Here is a 21,189-nt window from a genome sequence, read left to right on the forward strand (position 1 = left end):
GATGTAAGAAATAACTTTAACTTCATTCCACTCTGATCTTGAGCACGTAGTACAATGGGGAAAGGAGTGGCTGGTTACTTTTAATGCATTTAAAACCAAGCTTCTCTCTTTACATCATCAACATTCTAATCCACATTTGTCATCAATTGAAATGAATGGCTCTCGTCTTCAGGAGGCCTCAAGTTTTGACAAGCTTCTGGGCTTGACCATTACTCCTGATCTTAAATGGAACACGTATATCAAATCTGTTGCCAAGGCCGCTGGAAAAATGGTGGGATCTTTCTATCGACCCGGTAGATATCTCACTGCTGATGCTATTCTCTATCTATATAAGAGCCAGGTACGTCCAAGGATGGAATACTGTTGCCACATCTGGGCAGGAGCTGCTAGAAAGGACTTGTCCTGCCTTGATAGAGTTCAAAATAGACTTCGTAGCCTCGTAGGAGATGTCCTTTTCTCCTCCTTGCAACTTCTATCTCACAGAAGAGATGTTGCGAGTTTGTCTCTGATGTATCGTTATTTTCATGGAAAGTGTTCAACTGAGCTTCAATCTATGGTCCCCCCTCGCAAAACTTTCACAAGAAACACTTGTCTAGCTGTAAACACTATCAATAATTTCCCCCACTCTTTATCTGTGCCTAAACCTAAATGTAGATTCCATGAGCAAAGCTTCTTTCTTAGAACTGCACGCCTGTGGAATTGTCTTCCGTTTTCCTGCTTTCCGGCTGACTACAATATGGTTGTGTTCAAGTCTAAAGTAAATAAGTTCTTGATGAGCCGTTCCATATAAGTTATTAAATTTACCAAATTTTCATTACTAATGATTACTATATTGACCAATTTCTACTGTACACTCTTTAACCCTTATCCTTGAGTGGCCTCTGGGCCTTGATAATGTGGTGATGCCTTTGTAAAAAAAAAAAAAAAAAAAAAAATTCTAGCGTTTACAGATCCTTAAGAGTCAGTGAAAAAGATATGTGCCCACCAGAAACATGTTATTCATCATTTGTTAAAGAAATGTCCTTTTTGTCCCGTTCATGAACTGTATTTGAAAATGTAGTAAATGTGTATATACACTAGCACACACTCAACTATCCACTTGAGGAACATTTACAGGTATAAGAAAGGGAATACTACTCAAGAACAAATTGATAAGTATATACAGACACAATTACAAACAACACACTAGATGACACAAGTTTATACACATAAATATTTATATAGACATTCGTTAAACTATATAACATAGGCCATGGCATTTCAAAGCTAAATACTTCTCATCAGAAGAGAAGAGCCAAAATATAATATTTTTCTATTGTATTTTTTCTTTATTGGTTTGATGATGCAATAAAGTTATATATAACTTTTATTCCTTATCTTTTATTTAAAATTATATATATATATATATATATATATATATATATATATATATAAGAGAGAGAGAGAGAGAGAGAGAGAGAGAGAGAGGAAGAGACTTTTCAGACAATTAAAAACGGGCAAAAAATATAAATAAAAAGTTATAATAAAATTTTTTGCCAAATTGATGATTGAATATGATTAAATTTGTGCTCATTTTTGTCATTAAATACTAATCCCAATTAATCACTATTAATCCCTAACCATACATTGAATGGATACCATAATACTTACTTTGTGGCACTTTATCATAAAAAAGGTTCTTACAAAATTTCAGCCAGATCAGATAAATAGTTTTGTTGTTGGTGGCAATCGACCCTACAACTAATAGATGACACAGGCAAGAAAAAGACAAAAAAACGAAGAGATGACAAACACAGTAGGTATTATCGGGAATGAATATAAATCCATTTAGGTTTATTTTCTAAAAAGAAACTGAATGGTGGTAGGAGGTCTTAGACTGAGGGTTGGAGTCCAGCTGGTGTTTAAACTGGTACAGCTACAAGGTCATCGCCAGTGGCTACAGGAAATATGGACTGTTGGAAATCGAGTGAGTCGACGGCGAGTGCCTGCTGCTGCTACTGGGTTTGCCTGCTGTTGGGGAAGTAGTCTAACCCGTTCTGTGTGGGCATGGCTGCTGCTGCTACATTGGGTTAGGCCGCTGACGGGCCCAATCTTACCATTCGGTGATCCAGCCTCAACTGACTGCTCGTCCAGCAGACGTAGTTGTAGACAAAGCGGCTTGCAGTGCTGGTTGTCGTTTTTGTTTTTGATTTGTGTTTGTTTTTGTGTTTTTAACCTACTATAGGGAGTCATCCGTTTGAGGTTTATATTCACGTGTCATATCAAATTGAAGTTGAGAAAGTTGTGAATATTATTCTAGTGGGAATTGTACTATTACAGTGTTGCACAGGATAATTATTCATGTCGATGTACTTGCCGAAGGGTTGTTGGCTGTAATGTTTATGTTTTGAATTGGGACCTGTTTTTGATGAGCGGTTTCTTTTGGTTGAAATCGCAACAGTTTCCTCCAAAAATGGAACAGACAAAATAAGACAAACATATATATATATATATATATATATATATATATATATATATTGTGGGGAGCTTGGTCGACATTCACTGATGCCTTGTATCACGGTCGTGATGTGAGCATAGGTAAATGTTTCCCAATCCCCAACAAGAATGTGAAAATAAAAGGGTTGTCAGAAATGACACCAAGACAAAGGCGAATTTTAAAAGTTCAATATGACTTTTATTTAACAATATAAGAAAGGCGAATAATGTTACTGTATTGATGTATTTTTATGTGTGCATGTGCTGATTTAGCATGAGAGTCATGAAAGTAATAAAGCTAAAATGTTCAGGAAAGGAATATTTTGACAATAAAGTTAATGTTTGTAACTTCTTGTATGGTCGCTAGGACTCTATAAATTGTCGGTGAGAAGGGTATGTATGCTGACGACACCCTGCTCTATAACAGACGACGGGAAAACAAATGAACACATATCTAAAGAAATGGCAGAAACACTAGAGGATGACCTCCGATCCATAGTGGAATGGGGATAAAAATGGATGATCACCTTCAATGCTGCCAAGACTAAACTTGTTTCCTTCAATAATTACAAGAAACCTTCCCTACCGCCAATAGCAATGGCCAATGACTCTTTATCTGAAAGTACATCTTTTAAACTCCTTGGCCTAACGTTCACAGGAAACAGGAGTTGGAACAATTACATTGAGAACATTGCCAGGGCCGCTGCAAAGAAGGTGGGTTCTCTCTACTGTGCTAGAAAGTTACTAACACCTGAAAGTATCCTATACCTCTATAAGGCCACCATTCGCCCATGTATGGAGTATTGTTGTCATATTTGGGCTGGTACATCTGCCACTAGTCTCTCGCTCCTAAATAAAGTTCAAAAGAGAGTCGCATATCTGATAGGTCCTGAACTGTCAGCTAAACTTCAGCCCCTGTCCCATCAACGAAATGTTGCATCCCTCTGTCTTTTCTACAATTACTTTAACGGAGAATGCTCTGACGAACTGCAAGCACTTGTGCCTTCACAACGTAAATACCCCCGACAAACCCGACAAGCAGCTAAATCCCACCCCATCACAGTAGAGATCCCCAGATGCAAGAGAGCCTTCTACTCCAGTAGTTTCTTCCCCAGAACCGCTAGACTTTGGAATTCCCTTCCAGATCTCTGCTTCCCCGACTGCACTGACATGCAGAAGTTCAAGTGCAACGTGAACCGATATCTTGCTGCCCAACTTCCTACACAGTACCCCTGATGCTTATGTCCCCGATAGTACCCCCCTACAACAAAGTGGCAATGTGCCTTGTTTGGGGTGAAAATGTAATAATATATATATATATATATATATATATTTGTCTGATAGGTTTTGAATTAAATGTGTAAAGCAAAGTAAAGAGAGAAAGAAATCTTACTCTGACTGAGGCAAAATGAAAACAGAAGGGTAAATGTTAATTCTCGCTGCTTTGTGTTAACGATATTGAAATTTAACGGTTAAAATTCCAAGACGCAAAGGAGTTAGAACGATCAAGTGAACCGTTACTATGACAACAATGATGGCGACAGCGAAGAGAAAAATAACAAAAAAAAGAAAGAAACGGAAAAACGCTGATATATTTAAAATTCAGAAAAATGTGTCCAGCGTCTCTTTCAAAAAAGTTGACTGTTAAGAATTTGAAATGCAAACCAGTTGCAGAAAAGATCACGAATGATAGACATCTATGCGACTCCGCTGGTAAAAGGAAGACAACACAAAAAGACAACTAAAAGAAAACACCCCAGAAACAAATGAAGGTTTATCGTTTCATTACAATACCTCCCAAAAAACAAATAAAAAGTAATAAAACTTTTTGAATTCTAAAAAGAAATAACTAAAAAAATGGAGAAAAACACAAAAGTTATACATATTTATCGCAAGGCGTAACCCTGTTTAAATGTTAAAACTTCAAACATAAAAAACATTGCATAGGTGCAAATGTGCAACCCGTTAATTGCAACGCAGATCCGATATGGACTACTCCACCATGACCGCATCAAAATAACATCAATGTTTTTTTAAGTTAAACAAAATAACTGGACGCAGTAATGTAATGGAGTCAATCTGTGACAATGATTTTCTCTTTCTTTCTCCCTCTACTGTTATGATAATTTTCTCTCTCTCTCTCTCTCTCTCTCTCTCTCTCATTCTGGTACAGTGGTCGAATGTAAACAAAACAGATATAACTCTCACTCTGATCTGTCTTTGTCTATCTCTCTCTCTCTCCCTCTAAACTCATTTAGAGAGAGAGAAAGAGGAGAAGGGAGGGATAGAGAAAGGGATGGGGAGGGAGGGAGAAGCAAATACCTTTATGCTGTTCAGTAATCGCTTTATTTAATGTAAAACGCCAGCCTCCTTTACCAGTAGACACCATGTTGGATAATGGCTTGCATGTTCGGTTAAGTTAACAAAATTGTAATCTGGAATAAGGGATCGGTCTATCTAAGCCAATCAGAATAGCAGAAATGTTATAAGGGAGAATTTATTATTTTTCAAATCGACGGACAGGAATTTAACGCTTGGGCTATTAGTTTATGAATCAGTTACAAAGGGTGTAACCACAATATACATACCATGTGCATAAATTCCTGCAGTGTTTTTGGGGATCAGTAACAAGACTTCAGCAATAGGGGAAAAATTGGAACTACTTCCTCTGTAGATTAATGCGATAGTGTTGGTGTAGCTCCTCGGAAGGAATCTAGGATTTTATTTCAACACCTGGATGTGTCAAAAAAGTATTTATAAAGTTACATAAGATAGTGGCTAATAGGCAAGAAAATAAGAAATTTGTATGTGGCATCTGTTGTTCTAAACCTAAAGTATTTAAGTCCAGAGAGGAAAAACTGAGCCTCTTTTATTATATATAGGGATAATTCATCCAATTCTTACCCTGACCATAACAACTATAGAATCCACAATACCAGTAAGAGTAACCAAATTGCACTCAAAACATACACATACATTGGATCCACTTCCACTTTAATAAAGCTGAGAATTTCTAACCACATATCATCATCTATATATAAAAATCATAATGTGTATGAATTGTGAATGTGCATCATGGCTAGATTTATTTATGTCAACTTTTACAAAATTATTGCTATTTCGGCTTCTCACATGATGGTTGGGTTTTTTCATATAAAAACAAAACTGATGTGAAAGGGCCAGGAGCGTCCAGAAAGCAATGGACGTTAGGTCAATGTCAGTGAAAACCGTCATATCAGACAATTGCTTTCATTTGGACACTCCCCTAATAAAGGGGAGCTGGTTTTCCCCAACACGTTGAAGAAACAAAACCAGACAAAGTTGGGTAAAAAAACAAACCCAAAAGAACTACCTCACAGTTAAAATTAAGTGTGGAATTTAATTTCCTTTGAACTAATTAAATTTGCTGCGCACCTGTCACTTATGCGTTTATAAACGTTAAATTGAAATTGTTTTCAGTTACTTTCCTTTTGTGGGCAAGTGGTAAGTTATCAAGTTTTTCACCTCAACGTTCTGGGTTCGATCCTACCTACCTACCAAAACTTAAAAAAAATTTTTTTTTTTCGATTTTTTAAACAAGTTTTTTATTTTACTTTTTCTTCTTTTTACACTATGTTCACTGTTTTTTTTTTCCGATTTTTTAAAAGAAATGTAACATAGGGTTTGGATCTACTCCCCCCCAAACACACACCTACAAACACCCGAGCAATGCCGGGTACCCCCACTAGTTGATAATATAAATCTCATCTGTCTGTTTAAATGTATGTATGTATGTATGTATGTCTAGCAAAATCTTTTGACAGAGGCGATGGATTTTCATGATATCAGCATTATTTTAAAGCTCACCCCTTTGGACGACAAATATTAAAAAATTGGCCAAAAACATTAATTCCTTCATCCTCAACTGGGCAATTTTTTACAGGAAGGGATCGCTTTTTTGCCGATTTTTTCGAAAGTCATTGCCGCTTTTCGATTGTTTAGCCTCAATTTGAACCAACGTCATTTCCGGTTTGGCGATGGGCACAGCAGCTAACGCGTCACGTTTTTTATTTTTTTTACTCTTTTTTCCTCCTTCGCGGTACGGGTTCAAGCCTGTCTGCTTACTACTATGTTTTTCTTTCTTTTTGTTCAACACATATCTACAAACATCCGGGGAACGCCGGGCACCCAGCCTAGTCTATAATATAAATCTCACTCGTCTGTTTAAATGTATGTATGCATGTATGTATGTCTGCCTAAAACTTTCGACAGAGGCGACATATTTTCACGAGATCAGTATCGTTTTGAAGCTAACTCCTTCAGACGGCATATATCAAAAGATTGGCTAAAAACATTAATTCCTTCACCCTCAACTGGGCAATTTTCTAAAGGGTGGGGTCGCTTTTTTGCCGATATTTTAAAATGTCATCGCCTCTTTTCGATTGTCTAGCCTTAATTGAAAACTTTGTTACTTCTGGTTTGGCGATGGATGCAACAGCAAAGACATTCTGCTTTTCTTCTCATGTTCTTTTTCTCCTTCGCGGTACGGGTTCGAGCCTGCCTGCCTATTACCATTTATTTTTTTTTCTTTTGCTCAACGCACACCTTCAAAGATTTGGACAATGCCGGGCACCCAGGCTAGTCTATAACATAAAGGGCAAAAATCTGTTTAAATGTATGTATGTATGTATGTATGTATGTATGTATGTATGTATGTATGTATGTATGTTTGAATGTCTAGCAAAAACTTTTACAAGATTGGTATCATTTGGAAGCTCGACCCTTCGGATGACAAATATTGAAAAATTAGCCAAAAACATTAATTGCTTTACCTTCAACTGGGCACTTTTCTAAAGGGAGGGGTTGCTTTTTTAGCCGATATTTTCAAAAGTCATTGCATCTTTTTGATTGTCTAGCCTTAATTGAAACCTATGTTACTTCCAGTTTGGCGATGGAAGCAACAGCTAACACGTCACTTTTTTTTTCACTTATTTTTCCTCCTGGGTTAGAGCCTGCCTGCCTACTACCATTTTTTTTGTGCTCGCAATTTTCCTTCTTTTTTTTTTTTTTACCCAACCAATACTCTTACACACACCTCCACTTTCTTTTCTGCCTTCACGTCATGGGTTCGAGCCTGCTTGCCTACTACAACTTTCTTTTCTTTCTTTTTTTGCTCAATACGCATCTCCAAACAATGTGGCAACGCCAGGCACCCAGGCTAGTCTATAATATAAATCTCACCTGTCTGTTTAAATGTATGTATGTATGTATGCCTAAAATTTTCGACAGAGGCGATGGATTTTCGCAGGATCAGTATCATTTTGAAGCTCGTCCCTTTGGACGACAAATATCGAAAAATTGGCCAAAGACATTAATTCCTTCACCCTCAACTGGGCATTTTTCTACTGGGAGGATTCACTTCTTTCGCCGATATTCTCGAAAGTTATCCCCTCTTTTCGATTTACTAGCCTTAATTTAAAACCTATGTCGCTTTCGGTTTGGCAATGGACACAACAGCAAAGACGTCATGTTTTTTTTTTACTTTCTTTTCCTCCTTTGCGGTACGGGTTTGAGCCTGCCTTCCTACTACAACTTTTTTTTTTTTTTGCTCAACACACACCTCCAAATACCCTGGCAACGCCGGGCAATGCCGGGCACCCAGGCTAGTTTAATAATATAAACCTAAATAGTAACCAAGGAACTTCTTTAACTTATAAAAAAAAAAACTTAGATCTAAGAATATCCTTTTCTCAATTAATTGGGATATTATCAGTAAATCCAAGTTATATGCCCCTGGCTCCAAATTATCTGAGGTAATTAGGATAATAACTTCTCAATGTAAAAATGTAATCAATGCTAAAAGTGAGCTGAGTTTCCAGTGCAAACATAAAGCAAAATACAAGCATCAAAATTTGGAAATCACTTAGCCTCCTCTGAAACATTAACTATCTAATAAACCACTTTTCTTTTGTTTTTGCAGATCTTTAAAAAGATTATAAATAATTATTACCCAGATATATCTTTCTTGACTCTCCCAAATGCCTCTAAGAGTTTGATTTTCTTACTTCCTATAACTTCTAATCACATAGCATTCATATTATTCTAATTTTACATTATATGATCTCGTCATTAACATTCTTGTTATTATTATTAACGTTATTTTTACTTTTTTATTATCATCTTGTTATTTTTACTAGGGCTAGCAATGGTACCAATAGAGATGCTACCATTATATGTATATCTCACCATTAGTATTTTTTATTATTAATTTTATTTTTTATTTTTTCATTCAATTTCACTATTTTAATTATTTTCATTATTAAAATCATTATTAAAATTATAATCATATAACTTTTTATTACTTAAAATATTTTATCTCATTATTATTTTTATCCATTTTATCTTTAGTATTCTGATAATAATTATAATTAGCACTCTTACTAAATTTATTGCATTTTATTAAGTTTAATTACTGTTCTATATAATTACAACCATTACTACGTCTTATTACTGCTGGTAGCAACTTTATGACCATTGCTTCGATTGGCAGTAATTGTATTGTTTCTTATTTATTAGTACTATTTTTTTTTTTTTTTTTTACAAAGGCATCACCACATTATCAAGGCCCAGAGGCCACTCAAGGATAAGGGTTAAAGAGTGTACAGTAGAAATTGGACAATATAGTAATCATTAGTAATGAAAATTCGGTAAATTTGATAACTTATATGGAACGGCTCATCAAGAACTTATTTACTTTAGACTTGAAGACAACCATATTATAGTCAGCCGGAAAGCAGGAAAACAGAAGACAATTCCACAGGCGTGCAGTTCTAAGAAAGAAGCTTTGCTCATGGAATCTACGTTTAGGTTTAGGCACAGATAAAGAGTGGGGGGAATTATTGATAGTGTTTACAGCTAGACGAGTGTTTCTTGTGAAAGTTTGGCGAGGGAGGACCATAGATTGAAGCTCAGTCGAACACTTTCCATGAAAATAACGATACATCAGAGACAAACTCGCAACATCTCTTCTGTGAGATAGAGGTTGCAAGGAAGAGAAAAGGACATCTCCTACGAGGCTACGAAGTCTATTTTGAACTCTATCAAGGCAGGCCAAGTCCTTTCTAGCAGCTCCTGCCCAGATGTGGCAACAGTATTCCATCCTTGGACGTACTATTGTCTTATTATTCTTTTTTCTTTAATTTTATCAATAACAATGGTACTCAAAAATTTTAATTTTAATTTATAGCATAAATACCAATATTATCTCCATATTTCATTTTCATTAATCATTTCATTGAAATTTTTTCTACAATATTACATTATTATTGGCTCACATGGAGCTTTCACACAAGTCAACAAACGATCTGATTGGAAACCTGTGGTATTCTCTGGAAGCTGAGTGACAACAAGTCTCCCCAGACGTCCAGCCCTCTCCACTTCCTTCGATAGCATTTGCAAATGAATTTGCATCATCGCAACAGCCGCTTACCATTGATTTCTCGCTGGTAGTGGCCATTGGTTTATACTGGAATTTGAGTGGCACTCAGCCTCCCCAAGGTCCCAGTTCGCTTTGCGCTTGTCCAGCCAAGGTCTGGTTGGCGCTCGCTCTTCGGTCTTTCAGTCCTTATTGACCCTTCTCGGCCCTTTGGTATTATTTTTTTTGGGGGGGGGGTCGGTCATGAAACAATGGGGGTAATGCATGATGGGGGGTGTAGAACTTGTAAATATGCAGTTTCGGTGTTCTTCATTCCCTGTAACGCTTATTCGTTATATTGTCTTGTATTATTCTCCGCATTCAAGGGTTTTCCTTATTATTTCAGTCGTTTTCATTATCGTTAGTCGTTGTACTTTTGCAGTTATTCCTCTGATTCCAATTTCTGACATTCTTTTTTCGAAGTTTTTCAGGATTGTTCCTAGTAATCCTACTATTATTGGTACTATTTGAACTTTCTTCATCATCCAAATCCCTTTTAACTCTCTGGCTAGCTCTGTGTATTTGCTTCGTTTCTCCTTTTCTTTCATACTCACCCTGTGATCAGCTGGGACTGCAAAGTCCACGATTTGGCAGGATTTTTCTTTCTTGTTAATTATTACGACACCTGGTCTTCTTGCTTGGATGGGTTTGTCCGTCTGTATGTCCATGTCCCATAGGATTTTGTGGTTCTCGTTTTCGAGTGCTGTTGCAGATTTATGCTTGTACTATTTGTCTGTATGCTCAAAATGCAGTCGTTTACACAATTCCCAGTGTACCACCCTCCCCACTTGGTCATGCCTGTTTTTGTATTCCTTTTGGGCAAGTTTGCTGCATTCACTTACTATATGGTTTATCGTTTCATCTCTTTGTCCACAGAGTCTGCATTTTCTGTTTTCTTGTGTTTTATCGATCCTTGCTTTGATATGGTTGGTTCTTATCGAGTTATCTTGTGCTGCAGTTATTAGAGATTCAGTTTCTCGGTTCATATGTCCTTTTCGCATCCATGTCCAGGTGTGTTCATTATTCTCATCTTTTGTCATTCTTATGAATCTTCCGTGGAGTTGTTTCTCTTCCCACTTCTCTTTTCTCGTTTTGTCGTTTGTCTCTCTGTTTTCTGTTTTGTTTTTTTCAGTGTCTCTCTCGCTGCCATAATTATTCTTTCAGTGTTTTGCATTATGTATTTTTCTAGTTCTTTTGTTGTGTCCTTCACACAGTCTTCTATAGAGATCAGTCCCCTCCCACCATCTTCCCTTTTCATGTAGAGTCTGTCAATATCGTCCTTTGGGTGTAGTGCATTATGCATGGTCATGAGTTTCCTGGTTTTCTGGTCGAGTTGTCTCAGTTCTTCTTTTTTCCACCCTATAAATGGTCCAGAGTATCTTACTAGTGATACTGCCCATGTATTAATACCTTTTATTAGGTTTCTACTATATAATTTAGTTTCCAGGAGTTTTCTTGTTCTCCTGAGGTATTCCTTTCCAACTTTCTCTTTCATTTCTGTTGCTCTGATGGTGTCCGTTTCCAGAATTCCCAAGTATTTATAGTTGTCTTGTTTCCCTAGTGCCCTCATTTCTGTTTGGTTGGGTAGTTCCATGCCTTCTATCGTTTCCAGTTTTCCCTTTCTTATAACTTGTTGTGCGCACTTTTCTATTCCAAATTCCATTTGGATATCTTGGCTGAAGATTCTGGTAGTGTTAATTAGTGTCTCTTGCTCCTTTTCGGTCCTTGCAAAAAGTTTCAGATCGTCCATGTACATCAGGTGGTTCATTTTTTCCTCTGTATTGGAGAACTTGTATCCGGCTTGGCACTTTCTCAGAATACTGTTCAAGGGCATCATGGCTATGATGAACAGTAGTGGTGATAGCGAATCTCCTTGGAAGGTGCCTCTTTGTATGTTAATTTCTGTTATGTGTTGTCCATCAGCTGTCAATTCCAGTCTCCATGTTTTCATTGCATTTTCTATTACGTTGGTGATCCTGCTTGGTATTTTATACATTTTTAGGCATTCTATTATCCATGCTTGGGGGATCCTGTTGTACGCTTTTTTCTAGTCGATCCATGCCATGGCTAAATTCTTTCTCCTCCTGTTTACCTCCTTTAAGATCTTTTAATCTATATATAACAGGTCATGTGTTCCTCTTTTTCCTTTTTGGCATCCTTTCTGCTCCTCGGGGATGAGTCCACGGTTATTCAGGGAGTGGTAGATTTGTTCTCTCAGTTGTGCTATCAGTATCTTCCACATTGTTGGTAAGCACGTGATTGGCCTATAGTTGCTAGGGACGGTTCCTTTCTCCATGTCCTTCTGTAGCAGTGTGGTTCTACCTTTTGTCATCCAGTCTGGTACGCTTGCTTCCTGTATACATCTTCTCAGGTTTTGGGCTAGCCTTTTGTGTAAGGTTGTGAATTTTTTGAACCAGTATGCATGTATCCCGTCGTCGCCATTCTTAATACTCTTATTATTAATATAGCTATGTTTTTATTACTTTTAAATTAAATTTAGCCTTCTTTCCTTATTAATGTTAGGATTGTATGACCTTGTAGCGTTTTTAACATGCATCACATCATTGCGATTTTGGAGTATTTTCTGCAACTGCAAGAGAAATTTTATATTTTTTTAAGCTACATTGAACTTCTTTTCCAAGCGGATTATTTCTCACTCTGAAATTGCTTTTCCAATTGAATTATTTTTTACTCTACAACTCACTTGCATGTTCCACTGACTTTGAACTTCTGACTATTTGTTTTTTTTATTTTTAAATTTCCTTCGCTTTTTGGATTTACCACTGAGTGAGTCTTCATGTTCTCTGGAATTTCTACTGCCAGTTCGTTTTTTTCCTCATTTTCTCCCTATCTTCACATGTTTTTAACTGACAAGAACACATTTTTTTTTGCAATTTATGATTAACCATCATAAAAAGCTGTTTCATTTAATGCCATAACCAGCAAATTTTGACTATAATAATAATTTGCTAATTTCTTTCTTTCCTCTGAAGAGAAAAATAGCATTCTTTGAAACTCCGTGAAATAAGGATTTTTGAAAATTCGCTTTGGAGTATTCTGTTGAACAATAAAGTTACTTGTAAATTTTAATTTACAGTCTTATATATATATATATATATATATATATATATATATATATATATATATTAATGGCCTGGCAAGGTCACATGGGAGACAAACAAGCAAAAAAAACCCTAAGCAAAATTCATTCAAAGCAGCAAGACTGAAGCTGGCCTGCCAGGACACTATATATACAAATGTAGGCAAAGTTAGCATATTTTATTGGTTTTAAAATATACGTTCTTTTTACCAATTGTCATACTTTCGTCCCATAGAACGAAGATATGAGCATTTAAATATTCAATTTGACTAACACTATATATATATATATATATATATATATATATATATATATATATATAAAGCTGAATTGTGTGTGTGTGTGTGTTTGTGTGTGTGCGTATGGTCACGAATAGGCTCCTATATGGTTGACTATTTTAAAAAAATTAATTACATATAATGATAGAAGATGTATAGAGACACAGGAATGGGTATGTTTGATCTGGCAGAACGGTGATTCATTAAAATTGTGGGGTCTGCGTTCGCGCCTGGTCCACAAAGTATGGAAATAAAAAATTAAAAAAAACGTTTACATGTGTTTTTGATATATATGTACATAAGGATACTTTGATAAGTATGTTTTAACTTAAATAGGGATGGTATAATAAAATTGTGGGGACTGCGTTCGTGCCTGGCCTCCATAGAATGGAAAAAGGCACAAACTTTAATAAAGACTTTTCATATCTATCTGTGTAAGTATACTTTGATAATTATGTTTCAGTTTGAAGAAATATGGCATAATAAAATTATGGGGTGTTCGTTCGCACCTGACGTCCATAGAATGGAAATATGTCACAAAGTTTAACAAGGTTTTTTAAGATAAATCCACAGAATATTGTGATAAGTGTTTCAGTGTGAACAAGTATGGTATAATAAATAATGGGGTTTATCTATTTTATTTTTACTTTCATCTTATTTTGCTTTGGTTTTGATACCCCCAAATTCAACCCAAATTTACAACCATTCCTTTTCATAACCTATCATACTTTCATAAATCAGAGTCCATTTTCTGTAGGCTGTTTTTGAACCCAGTCAACGACGGGTACTTTTGCTAGTATATATATATATATATATATATATATATATATATATATATATATATATATATATATATATATATGATGACAGCAAATTCGCTTTCGAACATTGCCATTACTCGATATAAAAGTGTATCTAATTTATATCGAGCAATGCCTGTGCATGAGGATTGTTATAGTGGGGAAAGACTTTGCACCGAGACAATCCCACTCTCTGAACAACTGCCACATTGATCCAAAAAGAAGAGCAAGTTTACATCATTGGATGCAGCAGTCATCGCAGGTTTTATATCAGAGTTTTCCTTCTCCTAGGGAGGTTGCTTTCACTACGGCTTACAGAGTCCTCTCCACCCACCATGCCATTTGATCCATGACTGGAACTTAAGTTGCTGGGCACCAGAGCATATTTCACACGCCGGTGGGTCATATATGCCGCATCTTGCAGGGCCTAAGCTCCTCTGGAGGTTTCTGTCAGAGTTACCTCACCCTTAGCCTTTGATTAAATAACCTTGGCCCCACAAGGCAGTGGAGCATATATATATATATATATATATATATATATATATATATATATATATATATATAGGCGCATAAGCCTGAAGAGTCCTAGAGTGGATGAAACGCAGAATATTCAGTGTAGCTTAATCGCCATATATATTTTATAACTTACTAACTAGCTCTACCTATATATTGAGCACTTTTGAAGTAAATACTTAAAGTTTACGCATAAATTTATACTTTCGTATATTAATTTTATGTGAGTAAATGAAGTAGTTATATATATATATATATATATATATATATATATACCACCATTTTTTGGCATTATTATTATTATTATTATTATGATTGTCCCCATTCCAATTCCAAATCACAGTGACTATTAATCAGAATTTGACAAATGAATGCTCGTTAGAAAGATAATGATGTTAATTGTGTAGTGGGCTATGTAATATTTGCCCTAAAGATCGCACATTAAGAAGATCATCCAGAGCCTATTTTTGGCACTTTTTTACAGCCATAAAATGTTTCAACCATAGTCATTTCTTTTCCTAGTTTTGCATATGAATTACAAAATATCTGATATTTCCCCAAAACCTCTGGCTTTGGTGGAAGGGAGATTAAAACTTGCTGCTATAGTTTCAAATGATCTTAAATAACAACAAGGGGAGACTTGATTCCAAATATTTTTCATGTTATATCTCCCTTCTTTGGTTTTCATACATAAAGTAAATTTCACAGTGTATAAGGATTATTTGATACTGGAGATATTCATAATCGCACCCTATTTCTAAAAGAGGGGAGATATAACATATGAGAAATATTTTAAATCAAGTCTCCCCTTGCTGCTATTTCAGATCATTTGAAACCATCATCAAGACCAGAGGTTTTGAGGAAATATATATATATATATATATATATATATATATATATATATATATATATATATATATATATATATATATATATATATATTCATCATCAGCCGATATATATATATATATATATATATATATATATATATATATATATATATATATATATATATATATATATGAACAAATGATTAATAAAATATGTTAAAAGACATCTTGAAAAAGAGTTAAAAACATATTTAATTTTAAAAAAGGAAGCACAAGATAAGTGGATAGTCCTTAATCCGCGACTATCCACTTATCTTGTGCTTCCTTTTTTAAAATTAAATATGTTTTTAACTCTTTTTCAAGATGTCTTTTAACATATTTTATTAATCATTTGTTCATATTATAAGCTCTATTTCCTTTTCGGTTTTATTGAGCTTTTTATATCTGGCTGAGTTTATTTTACTTGTAAATATTAACTCTTTAATATTTATAATATATTTTAAGTTTACCATTTTGATTACCTTAGTAAACTTATAGTAACTTTTATTTTATATATATATATATATATATATATATATATATATATATATATATATATATATATATATATATATATATATATATATATATATATATATACACATTTCATGCTCAGAAAAAAAAACTGTCAAGAAAATTGATATATGACATCATTTTTTTAGCTGCAAGGTATAATCGTTTTTTTCTTTTTTACTTGGGGGGAGGGATCACCACTTATCAAGGCCCGAAGGCCACTCGAGGATAAGGGTTAATGCGTGTAAGCTGATAGTGTAGTAATCGTTATATTATTATAGTATTCTAATATTACACTACATATTTTCTGTCCTCGGTCAGAGAAATAGAAATCATTCTAGACTGAGGCAATTTTCATTTTCGTTCCAATACAGAAATGCCCATTTCAGAAGGTTTGATTTTAATTTTGTTCGGATTAAAAAACGGCATTATTAAAGAGATAAGTAATTTTAACGTAAGCATTAAAGCTATAACTGTAATTTACCGCTCTCTCCACGAGACCATGATGTGATACAAGATCGAATTTAATATGGGGTGTGGTCATCAGAACACGACACGGAAGTGCATGGCCAATAACGAAGTACCTACAAAAAATTACCCGGCGTTGACGATTCACGTGACAAATGACCACACACCCTTTTCGGGGGAGGTAGCGCCTGGGAGAATAGCCGCCTGAAAACAGAGCAAATACTACACATTGATCCTAGATAATAAAATAATATAATATTGTTGGTTTGTTTGTCCATAAATAAATTATAATTAATACATTTAATATAATTAGAGTTAATTAAAAAAAAAAAAAAAAAAAGTTGGGACAAAAAGTTTGTTTTCCTTATGTTTTTTTTTCCCAGAATGCAATTCTTTGATTATTTATTTCAATCTTTACTAACGCGTGTCCGATAAAACAGCGATTCTAACTTGAATATTTCTGCGATTCGCTCCCTAATTCAGGTAATTTCTTCTCTCCTTTTTTTTTTTTATCATTAGATAGGTTTATTTTTATTGCATATCAAATCATAATTCCACACTTTTTGTACTCGGAAATCGTCTACAAACGATAAAAATATGTCTCTTCTGAACAAACTTACTACAATAATGGCGACTAAACTACTACTTGAGGGGAAAAATTGTAACTATTCGACATTATTTACAACAATTTTAATGTTTTCTTTCGGTTTAAATTGTATTCAGCAATCATTTAATTTTTAAATATTCGACAATTTAAAACATTATGTAATCCTTTTATTTTATTATTTGCCCTTTTTATGACTTTATTATTTATTTAAATAACTTGTCGTGAAACTGATATTCGAAAAACGACTTTTTTTGTCCATTTTTAAAAAGACATGAAAAATACCTTAAAAAATTATATTTTAAATGTTTAAATTAAATTTTCTGAAATTTTAATCTTTTTGTTATCCATGTCATAAAAATATATTTAAATATGTTTCAGAAAATTGAATTTCTTTGTGTTTGTTTTACGTAAATATGGCCTTTTTTTTTAGCTATAAATCGCATTAAGATAGTAAAAGAATAAAATACATTTTTCATCTTGTTTTAATAAAGATTACGCTTAAAATTTAAATATTTACGCGTTTATTTATTTAATAAAAGTTTTAAATGAAAAAATGAGTTAATTTATAAATACGAAATATTATCTTATACCCTTTTTTGTTAATATAAGAAAAAAAAGTTCACTTTTCTTATTTTGTCGTTTTTTTTAATTTTTTTTTCATTTTTAGTTTTATATTTTTATTTTGTATAACCATTTAAACCTTTTTTTCAATAAAAGATTGATATTTAGTTTAAAGTAAACGTTTTTTTTTACTAGAAATACAATTTTGTTACTTTTATAAAATTTTAACAGAACCGGTTATTTTTGTTTGTTTTATTAATTTTTATTTATTTATTTTTTAACCTTAACTTAACTATAAACTAATTCTTATCTAAAACTTAGGTTTTGTTCAGAAAATATCTTTTTGGTTCGGTTCAAATTCTGTAGAAGCACACAATTTCTATCATCCTACAAATGGCGGTTTTCTCAATCAACCATTTTGAAAATGGTCGATTAAGAAAACTGCAAAAATGGTATTTTCTTGTTTTCACTAATGTTTATTTGATATTTTAAATTTTATTTAAATCGAAATGATTTAAAACTCTTAAGAAATTACTGACATTTTAATCTTTATATTAATGTTTATATTTAATGCACAAGTGCACAACCTATTTACCTCGTGTTTCGTGGAAAAAGGGGAAAAAGTCACATTTTCATCCGGGAATGTTTTAGGAAAGAAAATGGTATTTAATTAAAGGTTTTCTTTATTATTTCATTAAATTGGTAAACATTTTTTTAGTACTAAATACGAAGAACAGAAATATTTACAAATTATTTTAAAAAAATAATACTAACAGTAAATTTCGAGTGCAATGTTTTTTTGGGGTTTTTTTGGGGTTTTTTTTTTTATTTAAATATATATGAAATAAAGTCTTTTATTTAAAAAAAAAAGTTAAAATATATTTTTTAAAATTAGATGTGAATGATGACAATGTTTTTTTTTCTTTTTTTTTTTTAATGCAATTATTTAATAGAATAGAAAAAAAAAACCGTTTTTGTTTTTTGCAATTAAATTATTGCATTTTGCTTTCTAAACAAAATGAAAGGCATTTTTATTTGTTTTAAATTATGCAAAAAATTACTTTATTTTATATTTTTAATAGAAATAAATAAAATCTTAGGAAATCGTAGGCGGAGTTGTACATTTCTACTTGTGAACAAAACGAGGGTCCACCCCTCTTTTGGGTCACCTCAGTTTATGATACATGGCAGTAATTAACTGATTATGAAATAATTTCGATACTTGTGCACTTATGTTACCGTGCTGAAATAATAACGTTATTATTCAGAAAACTATTCTTAACGAGGAGAGGGTGTTTTGTAACTATTCTGTACTTTCACCTAACAATTTAAAAACTTTAATTTGAAAATATTTTTTTTTTAAATATTTTTTTTTAAATAGCACGGTAACATAAGTGCATGAGCACCATAATTTTAAATGGAAAAGTGCTATCTTTTAAAATAACTTGAGGATTCCAATTAAAAAGATTTTTTTTTCCTTTCTTCACATCACTTAAATTTTTCTTATTAATGAAAATTGTCGAAATTACCTATAAAAATTAGTATTTTTAATTATGCTTTAAAATTTAAATGATTATTTTGAAGGTTTACAAGAAGTCTTATATTTTTTAATTTAAAAATTTTAGCTTATTTCATGCATTTGCCAAAAAGTTCATGGAGGGGGCCTTTTCTTCATTTTTTTTTTTTTTTTTTTTTTTTTTTTTCGAAAAGTTACATAATGATTATAATTTCAAGTTTAAGTTTAGTGTGATTTTTATTTGTAACCCATTGTCCACGTTTTGATATTTATTTTCCGAACTTTTAATTTTTTTAGCAATAATTTAGTAAAAACTTGGTACTCATCATGCACTATGCAGAGAGTGATCCGTGCTAAAATAATAAGGTTATTATTTTAAAAGCCATTTTTAACATGGGGAGGGAAGGGTGTTTTGTACCTATTCTGTACTTTAACCTTACAATTGAATAATAAAAAAAAAAAACTTTAATTAAACCTGGAAATACGATTTAAAAAATAGCGCGGATCAGTGCAGAGTGCACTCTCTGCATTAGCACCAAAAACTTAACTAATATTTTAAAAAGCCCAACTATTTATGAAATGTAAATAACATGGAAAACGTTAATAATAGAAAAATATTTTTGAATAATTTTTCATAGTCGCAATATTTCCTCTAGCTTTTATTTAAAGCAAACAAACAAAATTTTTAATCCAATTTTAACTTCAATTTAGAAAAGATGCAACTGAAGAAGGTCTGTGGTTACATCAGCCGAAACGGTGTAAATAACCAAAACTGAGAATAGTAATCATGTTCGAAATAATACAAATTGTGGCACTGGTGCTTATGAATCTGTTACCGTGGTATTTTTTAATAGTATTTTCAAGTTAAATTTAATTGTTACGATATATTTGTTTGTTAAATTGTTATGTGAAAGTACAGAATAGTTTAAAAAAAAAAAAAAATTTTTTTAAATAACACTCCTTCTGTTAATAGTTTTCTAAATAGTAGTGTTATTTTTTAGCGCGGTAACATAGATGCAGAAGTATTTAAATTGTACATTTTGTATTTTGTTTCATTTTTAATTTTCGATTTAAAATTTTTCTATTTCCGAGGGGGGGGGCGGATGTAAACAAAATTTGCAAATGAATTTATTTATTTTATATCTTTTCTTAACTGAAAAAGCGTAAAAAGGAATATATATTATATTTTAATGTTTTTTTTTTCTTTCACTTAATTTCGACGAAACTGAGCAAAATTGATGTATTGTAACTTTACTTCAAATTCGATTATTTACTTCAATAAATAGAATTATTACTGAAATTTGATATTTTAAAATTAGATTACATTTTTTTTTTTTTTTGTAATTAAATAGCCAGCTTACATTTTTATTCGTTTTGTTGAAATTCGATTAAATATTTTTAAACGCGATGTGAATAACTATATTTTTGACAAGAAAAAACAAACAAAACTTCGAACATTTTCTTTTTTACACATGGAAGTTAAAAAGCAAAAATGAGAAATTAAAAAAAAAGTTGATAATTTAAAATAAGTGTAAGAAAAAGTGAATAACAAGAAATAAATGGCTTTCATCGAAAAAAAAATGAATAACAATTCAAATTTATAGACGTTAAAAAGCAATTTATTTTGGAGAAAGAAATACAAATACTAATCAATTTTATCCAAAATTTTAGTGGAAACCCAACAACATGGGTGAGATTTAATAGTTTCGAAACTACAATTGAATCTTTTTTAATGGACATCGAGAATTTTTTGTATAGAATTTAAAACGTGCATTTTTCAGAAAGAAAAAAAAAAAGAAAACTAACCAAATTGTTTTTAAATGGGAAAATTGATTTCTTTTATTTTAGGCATATTTGTATTCAATGACTTTTTTATTCATTTATGTATAAAATTACTTTGTTTTTCTTAAGATTTTAGAGTTATATATATATATTTAATTCAACAATATAGATTGTTTTTAATGCTTAACAAATGGATAATCTGTTTTTTAAAAGAAAGTCTGTTCTGGTATATATTCAATAAATTTACTTAAAAT

General features: G+C 32.6%; 1 protein-coding gene across 2 annotated transcripts in view; it reads left to right on the forward strand.

Annotated features, from left to right (window-relative positions):
* LOC145279657 (uncharacterized) overlaps positions 1-21,189 on the forward strand; it is an 82,869-nt gene that overhangs the window by 39,632 nt on the left and 22,048 nt on the right. The window contains exon 1 of one of the 2 annotated variants that reach the window (XM_080130895.1): positions 16,817-16,952. The exons of the other annotated variant lie outside the window; for it this stretch is intronic. The gene's annotated coding sequence lies outside the window, so the exon portion shown is untranslated. Of the gene's footprint in view, positions 1-16,816; positions 16,953-21,189 lie in introns of those variants that run through there. 2 annotated transcript variants of the gene reach the window in all.

Source organism: Euprymna scolopes, chromosome 7 (genome assembly GCF_053919585.1).
Source record: "Euprymna scolopes isolate OS-2025 chromosome 7, ASM5391958v1, whole genome shotgun sequence".
Lineage (NCBI taxonomy): Eukaryota > Metazoa > Mollusca > Cephalopoda > Sepiida > Sepiolidae > Euprymna > Euprymna scolopes.